We start from the raw sequence: 12,941 nt of genomic DNA, 5'->3' as shown, positions 1-12,941 counted from the left end.
TGTAGTTAAAAAAATCACAAAGCATTGCTTGTTTTCTTGAGTTTTGAGAGATCTTTCTATATCCTGAGTACAGATCTTTTATCAGTTCTGTGCTTTGCAAATATCTTGTCCTAGTCTGTGGCTCGTATTTTCATTCTCTGTTAACCATGTCATTTGAAGGGCACAAGTTTCACATCTTAATAAAATTCAATTTATCACTGTAATAGCTTCAAGTTGGGAAGAAAAAAAAAAAACCCAAGTGCCCATCCGCAGGTAATGATAAATTGTGGTCTGGACATCGCATGGAATACTATGCAGCAATAAAAGAAAAGAGACTGCTGACGTACACAGCAACAAAGAGCAATCTCAAAGTAATTACGCTGCGTGAAAGAAGGCAGACAAAAACGAGTACAGACTATGTTTGCAGCTAAAGAAGATGCTAGAACATTCAAACCCATGGACGTGAGAGAAAACAGATCCCTTTGACTGGGGAAGGGCGGTAGAGAGGGTGAAGGGAAGGGATTTGCAAACGGTGCGCAGAAACCACAGAGGTGAAGACGATGCACGCTATCGTGAGTGTGGGCGTGCTTTCCTGGGTGTGTATGCACGTGCAACTTACCCAGCTGTACACTCAAGTGTGTGCCGATTGCTCTGTGTCAATTATAGCTCAACAAAGCTCTTACAAAACAATGCTTCTATTGTTATTCTGTGTTTTTATTAACTTTAGAGGGGTTTTCTAGGAAGTCATATTGGTTATGGCGAAAAAACCTTTATCTGCAGTTCAGCTCTTCTTTCAGCTTCTTTCTTTTTTTTTTTTTAAATAAATTCAAACAAGTGTAAAACATTCTTTTTAAGATTTTATTTTATTATTATTTTTTAAGTCATCTCTACACCCAACGTGGGGCTTGAACTTACAACCTCGAGATCATGAGTCACATGCTCCACTGACCGTGCCAGCCAGGCACTCCAAATGTAAAACTTTTAGCTTAAAATACTATGTATAATATAGCATAATCCCATTGTAATAAAGATAAGAATCTATCCGGTCATTCGTGTAAAAACACACATGAAGTGCATTTTCCTTATGCGTGCACGTGTATTATGTTATGTACAATATATATTGATATGTGTATGTGTGTATATATATACATACAAAATATGCATATATATGTATATGTGTATTTATATATATATAAACAAAGTGTGAAATAAGGTTAAATGTGAACGACAGTTCTTTCTTAGCAGTGGGTTAATTTTTAAACATTATATTTTGAACTTCGCTGTATCGCTTGAGTTTATTTCAGGCATGTATATACTTTTTTTAGAAACATAATTATGATGCTATTATGAAGAGGAAGGGGGGTGAGGAGAGAGGTAGGAAGAGGGTTGACTGGACAGGAGAAGGAGCGTTTGCTGCCATGGGCGCACTCCAGGGAATAGCCCGGTTCACAAACACAAAATGGAGCGTGAGGGTGTGGCCAGAGCCGAGGTGAGGACGGAGAGAGATCCTGATTATGTAGGACCCTGCAGGCTGCTTCAAGGAGTGAGGACTTCATCTAAGTTTGAAGCAGGGAAGTATGCTGAGATTTGTAAAATGAAAGGATCACTCCTTTAAAAATCTACCCAGGTGGCTGCTGTTTTACAGAGGATTAGTAATGGAATATAATCATTGCTAGCAAACTTTAATTTAAAAGAAAAAAAAAAGCCAGAACATATCAGCAGTTTCACCTAAAATGAGGTGAATTTTTTCAGTCCTACTTGACTGGTCTATGCAGTCAGCGTTTCCACCCTGACTGGCATCCGTGGCTCTGAAGTGGGTTCTGGTTTTTGCTTCTGGTTCTACCACCGTTGGGAGATGACACAGATATAATCAAATATGTGTTTTCCTGCACAACAGAAAAATTAGCCCTTGATTTGTTATAAAAGGTGAGTTCCTCATTTAAGACTGGTGGAGGGGAGGGGGTACAGGGGAGGGAGGGAGAGGAGAAGAAAGGAAGGTAGAAAGAACTGCAAAACTAAGGACAGCTGGCGGAACGCATAATGGAGCCAAAGGCAGAAAAAGAGAGGAAAAAAAAGATAAAGGAAAGAAGGAAGGGTGGGAAGGTGGAGAAAGAAAAGAAACAAAATAAAATGGAAAGAATCAATATCAGCAGATGTGGGTTGATCCCTTCAGGCCCTGGGCTTGCTGTAATTATTTAGCTCAATGGGTTTGGGTGCCAGGAGGTGGACCCCAAAGGGCTTGGACCCGACCCATCACTGTGATCAATTAGTTTCACTGCATTCCCTGCTCTGCCTCAGCCACTTTTCTTCACCTCGGGTCATGTACGACCCTTTTTCACACCTCAGATTATTTTTCTATAAAATGGGAGCAGCGATATGTTTTTCTACCTCCCAGGACTGCTTTAAAAAATTTGCATAACTTATTTGAAGGAAGCCAGAATGTCAATATTTAAAATAGAATTCTCGATTCAGAGCTAATGTTTTGGCTTTTCTCAGTTTGTCAATAAACAGAGAGTCACTAAGGGACTACTTTTGTGTTTAAAAAGCTCTATTCGGAATTCAAAGCTGTGGAGGAGACAAGAGTAGGTGTTAAAAAGAGTCCCTTTTCATCAAAATTCACAACTTTTGGTCTTCAAATGACAATGTTAAGAAAATGAAAAAGCAAGCCTCAGACCGCAGAAAATATTTGTCAGATACACACACACACACACACACACACACACACACCTGGAGAATATATATATATATACATGCACATATATATATATATACACACACACCCACATATAAATATATGACAAGGGACTATATCTAAAAATATATATAAAGAACTTTTTTAAGATGAACAACCCAATTTTAAAAAGTGAGCTAAAGATATGAATAGAACTTCACAAGAAAAGATATATGTATGGCCAATAAGCACATGAAATGATGCTCAACATCATTAGTTATCACTCACAATTAGATATCACTATATACCCACTACAATAACCAAAATTAGGAAGACCTGCTAATAACAAATATTGACAAATATATGGAACAACTGGTGGTAGGGATATAAAATTGTTCAGCCCCTATTGAAAACAGTTTGACAGTTTCTTATGAAGTTAAAAATACACTTACTATGCATTCTACCATACTACTACTGTATTTTTTTAAGATGTAAAACTTTTCTTTATTCATAGATGACATGATCTCCAATACAGGGAATCCTACAGTCTAAAAAAAAGTCACTAGAACTAATAAGTGAGTGTAACTACTATCGCATATTTATCCAAGAGAAATAAAAACATATGTTCACACAAAGACTTACTCATGAACATATAAAGCAATTTCATTTATGATAACCAAAAAATAGAAACAATCTAAAGGTTCACCATCAAGTGAATGGAGAATGGATACGCACATGCTACTTTCACATAATGGAATACTAACAAACAAATAAACAAGAAAGTAATGAATCCTGATACATGCAACAATGTGGATGAATTTCAAAAGCAGCATACTGAGTGAAAGAAGTCAGACACAAAATACCACACTCTGTAAGATTTGATTGATATAAAACTCTAGAAAAGACAAATCCAATCTATAACGACAGAAAATAGTTTAGCAATTGCCTAGGGCTGAAGAGGAGGAGAGGTGACTGGCAGGAGATGAAAGAGAACTTTTGGGGTGATGAAAACGTCCTATACCTTGATTGTGGAGTATTTATATCAGTATATAAATTTGTCAAAACTTATTGAAATGTATTCTTGAAATGGGTGCATTTATATATATATATATAAAGTACACCTCAAAAGTTGATTAACTTTGTAAAGACAAGAAACAAAGAATCCTTACACCAAAGGGCTTTCAGTCTAAGAAACACTGTATCCTTAGAGCACTTTATTCTAAATTATATCAGTTTGAGGAAGGGGAGAATTTTCTAGTGAGGGATCTTAAAGCCTGTTCTAATATTAACATACTTTCTATATTAATGCTACCATCAATCATATCTCAATCTACAAAATGACAACGATGCTAAGTAAATCAAGTAGCATACTAACTCCCTCTACTGACATCTTGACTATCCTTTATAATGTCATCTGCCTTCAAACAAATCAAATTTTGTCCTAAGAGGTACTATTCATAATATTTGTGCCATCAGTTTTACACTTACTGGCATACTGGCTAATAACAAGGTTTTTTAAGCTTAAGAGACTTCAGTGACATTTGAAAAATATCTGAGATGACAAATACAGTAGATGAATAATTTCCTTAATCAGTATAATCTCCAACAAATTGATTATCACCGTTTATAACTGGTTAAAGGGGAAACTTTTAAAATCTTGGACTACTGTCAAAATAAATACGTTACAAGCGATCATTTATATTATAAAAAGAGAATTAATAATAAAAAGCTACTTTTTCATATCACTCCTCCTTAAATTATTTCCAATTACTGTCACTTATTCTTTTGTGGAATTTCTTGCCACTACCTTCCCATGACAAGTTTGAGCTCTGGTGTATCCACAGGGAACGGGGATTTTTGTGCTACTGCAGAGAGCGCTGGTTAAGCGAAATCACAGACTTCAGTTACCCAAGAATGACAACATTTCCTTGCTGCCTTAATCCTCACAGAATGTTTCTTTTCTGGTTCATCAAAGGACTGAAGGTGCTGATCAGAGCCCTGTCAAACAATGTGTGATGAAATGGTCCCCTTTCGTCCCAAGCTATAGTAGGTTGCAGTGGGTGGGGGGGGGGAAGGGGGATGCAGGGACCTCACTTTCTCCTTTGTTTTTATTTGCAGCCATTAGGGAAAATGAATGATAAGGATAAACTGAAAGTCTTCTCGAATTAAGCAAACACCACAACCCCATCTGATGTGGAAAATAGGATTTTCGGTCAGGCATCTACCTCTTTTTGTATCATATTCAGTAACAGACTACATTCTTGCTTGAGCCACATTTGTGACTCCCTTAAAGCACACCAACAAGTTCATCTTGTTTGCTAGATGCTGGAGAAAGAGTTTTAATTTCATCCTCTGAACCTCCCTACAAAGTAGTCTCTGTGGTTATTTTTTCCATTTCGCATAAAAGAAAACTGAGATTCAGAGTGGTTATATAATTTCCCCCACGGATGCACAGCTAATAATTAGACAAGGTAGGAGTCAAGTGTAATCTGTCCGACTCCAAAGTCACCAACGCGTGAGACTTTCTTACTGGGAAACTTGGTGGCTACTTATTCAGACATCAAGGACAGTCCGACCATGTTCAATGGGAGAGAGATTTTGCACAGAGAATATGAATAGACTCATACGAAATCTAAAAGTCAATCTGAGATATGGTTTTGACCTTGCAATATACTGCAAAGATATTAAAATAAATATAGGAGTTATATATATTCATCCTCCACTTAAACTCTACTAATTTATAAGGTTGATAAAATAAATTCATTATTTGAAGTCCTAATTAGTAAATATTTTGAAGGGTAGATTGGCAGCATCTAACAAAATTTAGACTGTATTTTTTAGACTCAGCATTTCTACTTCTAGGATCTGTCTTATGGTAAAACTTGCACTAGTATTGAAATATACATATATATGTACAAAACCATTATTTGCAAAGGTATTTATAGCAGCAAAAATTGAAATAATCCAAGAAGTCATCACTGGGGACTGGTTTAAAAAGTTTTGCTGCATTTATTCAATTGCATTACCACATAGGTTTAAAAGAAAGAGGTAGATTTACATGATGTGGGAGGTTATCCAAATATATTAGGTAGAAACATATGTTACATAACAATATGTATACTATTTTTGTGAAAGCAAGAAGATATATATTTGTATATGAATAGAAAAATCTGGAAGGATACATGCTAATTGTTAAAAGTGGTTATCCCTATGGGAAAATATTGATAAGAAGGGAGGGGAATCTTTCGTTATCTTCGGAACTCCTAGATGTTTGCAATGACAGTGTGTGTGTGTGTGTTTAAATACAAGTATTTGAATTTATATTGCTCTTTACTTTTTATTATATATATATATACACATATATATATATCCATTTTATCCTTTTTATCCTTTTTATTATATATATAGATAGATATATACACACATCCTTTTTATTATATATATATATATATACACACACACACACATATATATCCATTAAAACACTTGAATAGATCAAAATGTTAGCAATGGTTCTCTCTGGATGGTGGGGCTCAGATTTCCTTTTAATTTTGTGCTCTATATGTTTTTATACTTTAAAATTTTCCTCAATGAATATGTATTAATTTTATAATCATAATAAATTATTGAGTTCTGCTCTCTGGAATTTGGCTTCATCAGCCACCCCAAATGGGTTAGCGTGAAAGCGTAGGATGTCCTTTACCTCATTAGGCAAAACAACACATTCTCCACATTGAGCCTGACAAAGCACAGTGTTGTGGTTTACGGAGCATACATAGACACACTCTTAGGTCTCAGGTGGCTTGGCAATATTTGTTCGGGACTATGATCATCTAATCAATCAACACAGACTTCTTAGGCATTTGCCGCACTCAGTAGGCAAGGTGCTGTGGGGGAATGCAGGACTGAGACATGGTGAAGAGAAGGATCGAACTGAGCAAGAAATACCCACACAAGAAACAGCAGACAATCTCCAACACACAATCTGAATGTTTAAACCGTGGAGCACAGATCGACAAGCACTGTAGGCATTAGGAGGAGTCACAAGAGGTGCAAGGGTTCGTGGCACTGTGGCCCAATTGCCTCATGTGACACATGACACGCACCAGCCTTGGGGAGCTAGCGGGTATTACTCGGCAGAGCGCAGACTGACTTCTGTTCCGTGCGCCCCTCCTACTACTTTCCTAATTGTGGTCCTAGTGACTTTTTGGGCCAGTTACTCTTTGTTGTGAGCGTCCGTCTTGGGCATTGCAGAATGTTTAGCAGCACTCCGGGGACCAACCCTCTACACGCCAGTCAAACTCTGCTTCCTACTTGTAACAGTCAATCATGCCATTGACAAAAATCACCCCCCGTCGGGAACCAGGCTGATCTTCAATAGATTACGAGAAAAGAAGGAGCATTTAAGACAGGGGATGAGATAGTCAAATACACTATCCATTTCGGGGGGATGCTCAGGAAATGAGGCAGTCTGAGGGAACTACGTGTATTAGTGACTCATGGGAAACGTGGTTATGTAGGCAAAGTAGGATAAGACTCTGGAAATACAGATGTACCGAGACATCAAAGGAAATGTAAGGCCATTGTCAAGTGTGAATAGGGAAATGTCATGGTGAAATAATATTTACGGGAGACTGGCTTGTGTGGGATATAAGGATAGATTTTACGGGGAACAGACTGGATTCAGGGAAACATGTTGTGAACAGATAACAATATGCTTGGCAGTTAAGGGAGCCGAATGGGGTGGTGCCAATAGTCACAGGAAGGGAGGGCAACAGAGTCAATATATCTTAAAGGGAATATGAACAGGACTTGGCCTGACATAGAAGGTGAAGAAGAGCAAAGAATCAAAGATGATGAAGTCTCTGATGTTGCGTGAGCATGAGGACGAGGCGAAAAGTGACAGATATGAAAGTCAACGAAGGAAGCCAACTTTCATTCATCAGTGATCTTGAGTGTTTTCATAAGTGGAAGAATTTGAAGCCACAATGAGACGTCCACACAGACATGACCACTAGACAAGTGGAGAAAGAGAGTAAGGATCCTCACTGTATATTTACCAGTCCCAAATGTGCAGATAGGATCCCAAAATGGTGAGACCAATCTTGCAGATGGCTTGTAGGTTTGCAAATCTCCTTTTTTTTTTTTTTTGCAAATATACATTACACAAAATGTAAAGAACCTGAACTCACAAACTTAAACCAAACCAAACCAAACCAAACAAACCACCTATGAGGCCCAGACCACAGGTACAAATGGTTCCAATGCTATTCATTTCTCATTTAGCCATTCCCTCCTGAAGAGCACATAGGATACAGGCTGAGAAGACGAGATGATTTCTCTCAGGAGTTCACTTTATGTCTTCAGATATCATCATAATCCACAGAGATTTACTTACTGCCAAATTAAACAGAACTATAGCAGGTTCTGAACAAAGATAATAATACAGATGTCGTCCCTGGCTTCTAGTCTTACTTACGCAAATAGGTCAAGTATTTACAGACCGAATAACAAATTCTAAACAATGCAGAAATAGGAAATATGCACACTCGGTGTAAGTTGAAAGCACTGGAGAGGGAGTGGTACTGGGGAGAGGATTCCATAATCATTCAAAACAGTACCAAAGACAATGTGGTGTAAAAATGAGGGGGTCAGGGGGCCCCTGTCACCTCACCGAGTCACGGATTCACTCCATCATCTTCAGCAAATCAGTTCAATTGTGTCTATTAAATGCTACTGATATTATCTGTTTGAGGACACTTCATCTTTTTGCTTATTCAAAAACACTGATTGACTTTTACCTCCATATTCTGGTCCCTGTGGGTAGCTCTCGAAATGTAAAAATGAAAGCAACATAACCCTTACCTTCAGAGGAAGTTGGTAAACTAATATATGACAGGTGGGAATTGTATCAGTTTGGATGCTCTTGACTACAAGTAACAAAAGATCCAATGAAGTATGGCTTACATAGTAAAGATATCTCTCTCACGTCAAAATTAAAAAAAAAAAAAAAACCAAAAAACCTCAAAATAGAAGGTTCTAGGGTTGGTTAATTCAGTCAGCCAGTGTCATCAAGAAGGACCCAGGTATTTTCTGCCTTTCTACTCTGACGTCCTCAGAATGTTGGCCTTAGTATTTAGGCTTGTCCTTATTCATGGATGCAAGTGGCTGCCACCGCCCCAGGCATCACATCCTGAGGCAACTGATATTGAAACTGTGAGGTCTAAGAGAAGCAGTGCATATACAAAGCACAGGTCCCGGCACATAGAACTTGTTCAATGGATGTTAGCTATTATTATTTTTGGAATAATGTGTTTCCCAAGAAACTGCTTGTATTAGTTTGCTAATACAAACTCACAAAGTATCACACTGAGTACCTTAAATAAAAGGAGTTTATATCCCAGTTCTGGAGGCTAGCAGGTTGAAATCGAGCTGTCGGCAGGACTGGTTGTTGTGAAGGAAGGGTCTATGCCAACCTCCTTCCTTGGCTTGCAGACACCCACTTCTCTCTTGGTCTCTCCACATTAACTTTTCTTTTTTAAGTAGGCTCTATCCTAGCATGGAGCCCAACTTGGGGCTTGAACTCACGACCCTGAGAGTGAGACCTGAGCTGAGATCAAGAGTCCAGCCGCTTAACCAACTGAGCCACCCTAGTGCCCCCACATTATCTTATTTCTCTGTGTGTCTTTCTCTTCAGTGGCATTCTTTTTATTAGGACACCAGTCACAGTAGATTAGGGGCTCATCCTATCTCAGTACTAACTGCATCTACAATGACCCAATTTCCAAATAAGCTCCATTTGGAGGTACAGGAGGTTAGGACTTCCACATATGACGTTCTGGGGGGAACATATCAATCCGTAATAGCGTTCATCAGTGTGCTTTCGTTTACGCGTCTTCCTTTACTGGTGCTTTACAACAGACCTGTCTTTTTAAAAGAGAGGAAATATTTCTTCTTCAAGAGAGAGGAAATAAGTGGGGAAATGGGAATTTGGCCAAGTGTTCCATGTATCAGATCTCCCTTCTAGTTAGCAAATTCTCCTTCCCTATGAGTGGATTTATTATCCACTCGGAGGTGAAAGCCAAAGTGGGAAATTTTCCATAAACTGAGCTCTTTTATAAAGACTTATGGTGTCTTCCCCTGGTTTTACTTCCTTTACTCTTTTCCCCTCCAACTTCATCTCACGTATTTCCTTGTTCTTTCTAAGAAAAACAAAAAAATCCTGTTTTATTGATTTGCATTTCTTCCCCACATGGGGGAGAAACCCAATGGCCAAGAGACTGTGCCTGGAATGTAGACCACAGAGTGAAACAAAGCATAATACTTTTTTTTTTTTTTTACCAATTTAGATATTCTCCTGGGTGTGGGAAGAATTGGTGAGCTATTAAAAGTTGAGTGAGTGTTCTCAGCTGCTTGAGGGAAACCCCGAGACCGTCTGCACGGTCTGTCCTTTCATCTGGGGCCATAGCAATCCTGTCCTTGGCCTCGAGGGAAGACGGATGGAAGAGAGCCCTGGGTTTCATTTCTAGAGAGAGGGAGAAGCTGAGAGGGGACCTAACAGGGACTCTCCCTCCTGCTTCTCGGCAGGATTGCGGGTTTCTTCATTACGCCAAGCTGAGAGGCAGTCTGGTCTCAGCTCCTTCCCCAACCCAGCCCCCTGCCTACCTCCCTCTTCCTTCCTCTTTCTTTTCCACCAGACCTACAAGTGTCTGCGAACCAGAGCTTTTTAATTTTGTCAATCGGAGCCACCCTGCCCAGAGCCGCTTCCGCTGGTGCATTCTCTGCACCTGCTTGGTGAAACAAAGGGTGGGCACTCGCCCTGTTTCTCAATTAAAACAGTCAGGTTGGCTAATTGTAATTACAGATGCCTTACTCACACTTACATAGGTACGATTTTAATTTCAAACTAAGCTGTCTTCTGAAAACCAAATTAAATACTTTTTCTTTCTTTTTTAATGCTTACCATTAATATTTTGTAAGGAGGAATGAAAAAAGTTTTAGCATCTCCAACAGTGTGTTCCATGAGTTTCCTGGTGGGAGGTGATAAAGGCATTTTTTTTAACTGACTAAAAATGGTTAGCCACAGCACCATGAAAATATCTCAGAATGTTTTAAAATGACAAAAAAAAAAAAATTCTGTGACATGGAAATAGCAATTTAGAGGGGGTCCAGGGTTCGTTGGCAGCTCTGAATGGCTGATTTTAGTCTTCTCTGGACCTCCCTCATGATTTCCACACCAATTTCCATCTACATCAAAAAAACAAGCCTCCTGAGGTACAGAGGGGAAGAAGTATGGGACCATTTGTTATTTTGGACACAGATGATTCCAACTGAGGGAGGACATTAAAATGTTTCCAGAAACACAGCCTTTGAAATACAGCAATAGATTCACATCTATAACAGACTCTTCCATAATATAAACCCCCTCAATGGAGTGCAGAACCCTTTTGTGACTCTCTATGCCTCAGATCCCACCCCCTAGGCACCTTTTTAAGTCCTGGAATTTAGCTACAGCATTTACTGACGCTTAACAGTCACTTGCGCCACACGCAGATCGAGGCATAAAATTATGGTAGACAACATCATTCTAAAAACTTCTGCCATTTTCAACTTTCTGGAAATCCACTGCTTTGCTATATATTCCCGGAGGAGGATTAACACTGCACTTGTAAAGCGCTTTGCTTCCCTTAACAGGAGGATTGCGGGTGATGTGGCTGGAAACCAAAAATAATTTAACCTGATTTGCATGTCCAGAATGGAGGTGTGATGAAGCAGACTTCATTATTATTTACTGTTACTGCAAATAATACCAAATGAAAATGTGTCTCCCATGATGCCAGGTGCTAATTACTCAAGTTATTTTGTTAATATGCAGATTTTTCATGACCCTCTCTCTGCCACCCTTGTCTCTCCCCCAATGTTATTCTAGTAGTGCTAGGCTTCTCGTGCCCACAAAGCAGCCTACTCAACAGTTTCCACTCGAACATCTTTCTAGATGCTTATTCATTCTGGTCGCTCCTTGTTTTTCATTTACTCAAGCTCCCCCTTACTTAGGAAGAGCTGCTCAGGGCTGGTAACCTTCTCCTGGAGGAGAGGGAGGGTGCCAAGGGCTGGAAGAGAGCTCAGGGGAGACAGAGCTAGAATAAGAGGCATTTCAGCTAGGTCTAATGTTTCGGCCATCCTGCGACAATGAAAAAAGCAATGAGCTCAGATAGCAAACCTATCACTGGGCACTACCATATTATGCTGGCATTACTTAAATTTAGGCGAGACAACACACAAAAATCCAGGCACGATTAGGCAGCTGGTAAAACGAGAGACGGTCCCCTGTGTCTTCTGTCTTTGTTACCACAGGAAGGAAATCTCGTCCCGACATAAACAGCTTGGCCTAGAGAGATCTGCTGACAGTATGTGTCTCTGTGAAGTTAGGTTAGATAGATTTTTTACTCAAATACAGTTCTGTACTTTAGGCGGTCTTCAAAATGTGTACGAAACCACCAATTCCATTTCCCCAGCGCTTGACTGTACTTGATCGTTCTCTATTTTTCCAACCAAGCTCATCTTTGGAAGAGATTGGCTCACTGGGTTTGCTTTTTTGCTTTTGGGGCTTATCCCACCCCCCAGCCCCAACAAATCTCTGGGATTATCCAAATAAATACTATGTCAGATCATATTCCAGATATGGGGGCTTTTGCCACGTGGCCTTTGAGCCAGCTGTGATCTGACCTGTGGCGTTTATCTCCAGGTGCGGTGGTAGCACTGAGTTTTGTAGTAGGACGGAGTTAACTGCTATGTCATATTCTTAGGCTACTGAGGATTTGCCCTCGGTAACTCTAAGCACTGCCCACACATCAGAGTCCTAAGTCACTCCACCATGCTCTTTGGAAGAGGGCAGTGAGGGGCACTGATGTGTGGTGATTATGCAATTTTTGTGGACAGACCACATTAGCACATCTTCTGTCAGTTTGTGTCTAGTCTTCTCTTTCAGGATTTTATTTCATGATCCCTGAATTATGTCTGGACATCCAGATTCTTGTCCTGATTTGGCAGCTAATTTGCTGTAAAACTTGAATTTGTGGGGTCAATTGACTTCTCTGGGTTTCACTTTTCTCCTCTGCCAAATGCAGGGGTTGGACAAGATGGTCTCCAAAAACCTTGCCTGAATGAGCCCTCCAAGGTTCTCTGACAGCCTGTTTTCATGTTATGATCTTTTCTTTCTTTCTTTCTTTCTTTCTTTCTTTCTTTCTTTCTTTCTTTCTTTCTTTCTTTCTTTTTTTTTAACAGGAGGGGG

This window comes from Ursus maritimus, unplaced genomic scaffold (assembly GCF_017311325.1).
Source record: "Ursus maritimus isolate PB19 unplaced genomic scaffold, ASM1731132v1 scaffold_31, whole genome shotgun sequence".
Taxonomy (NCBI): domain Eukaryota; kingdom Metazoa; phylum Chordata; class Mammalia; order Carnivora; family Ursidae; genus Ursus; species Ursus maritimus.
This window is presented reverse-complemented; position numbering follows the sequence as displayed.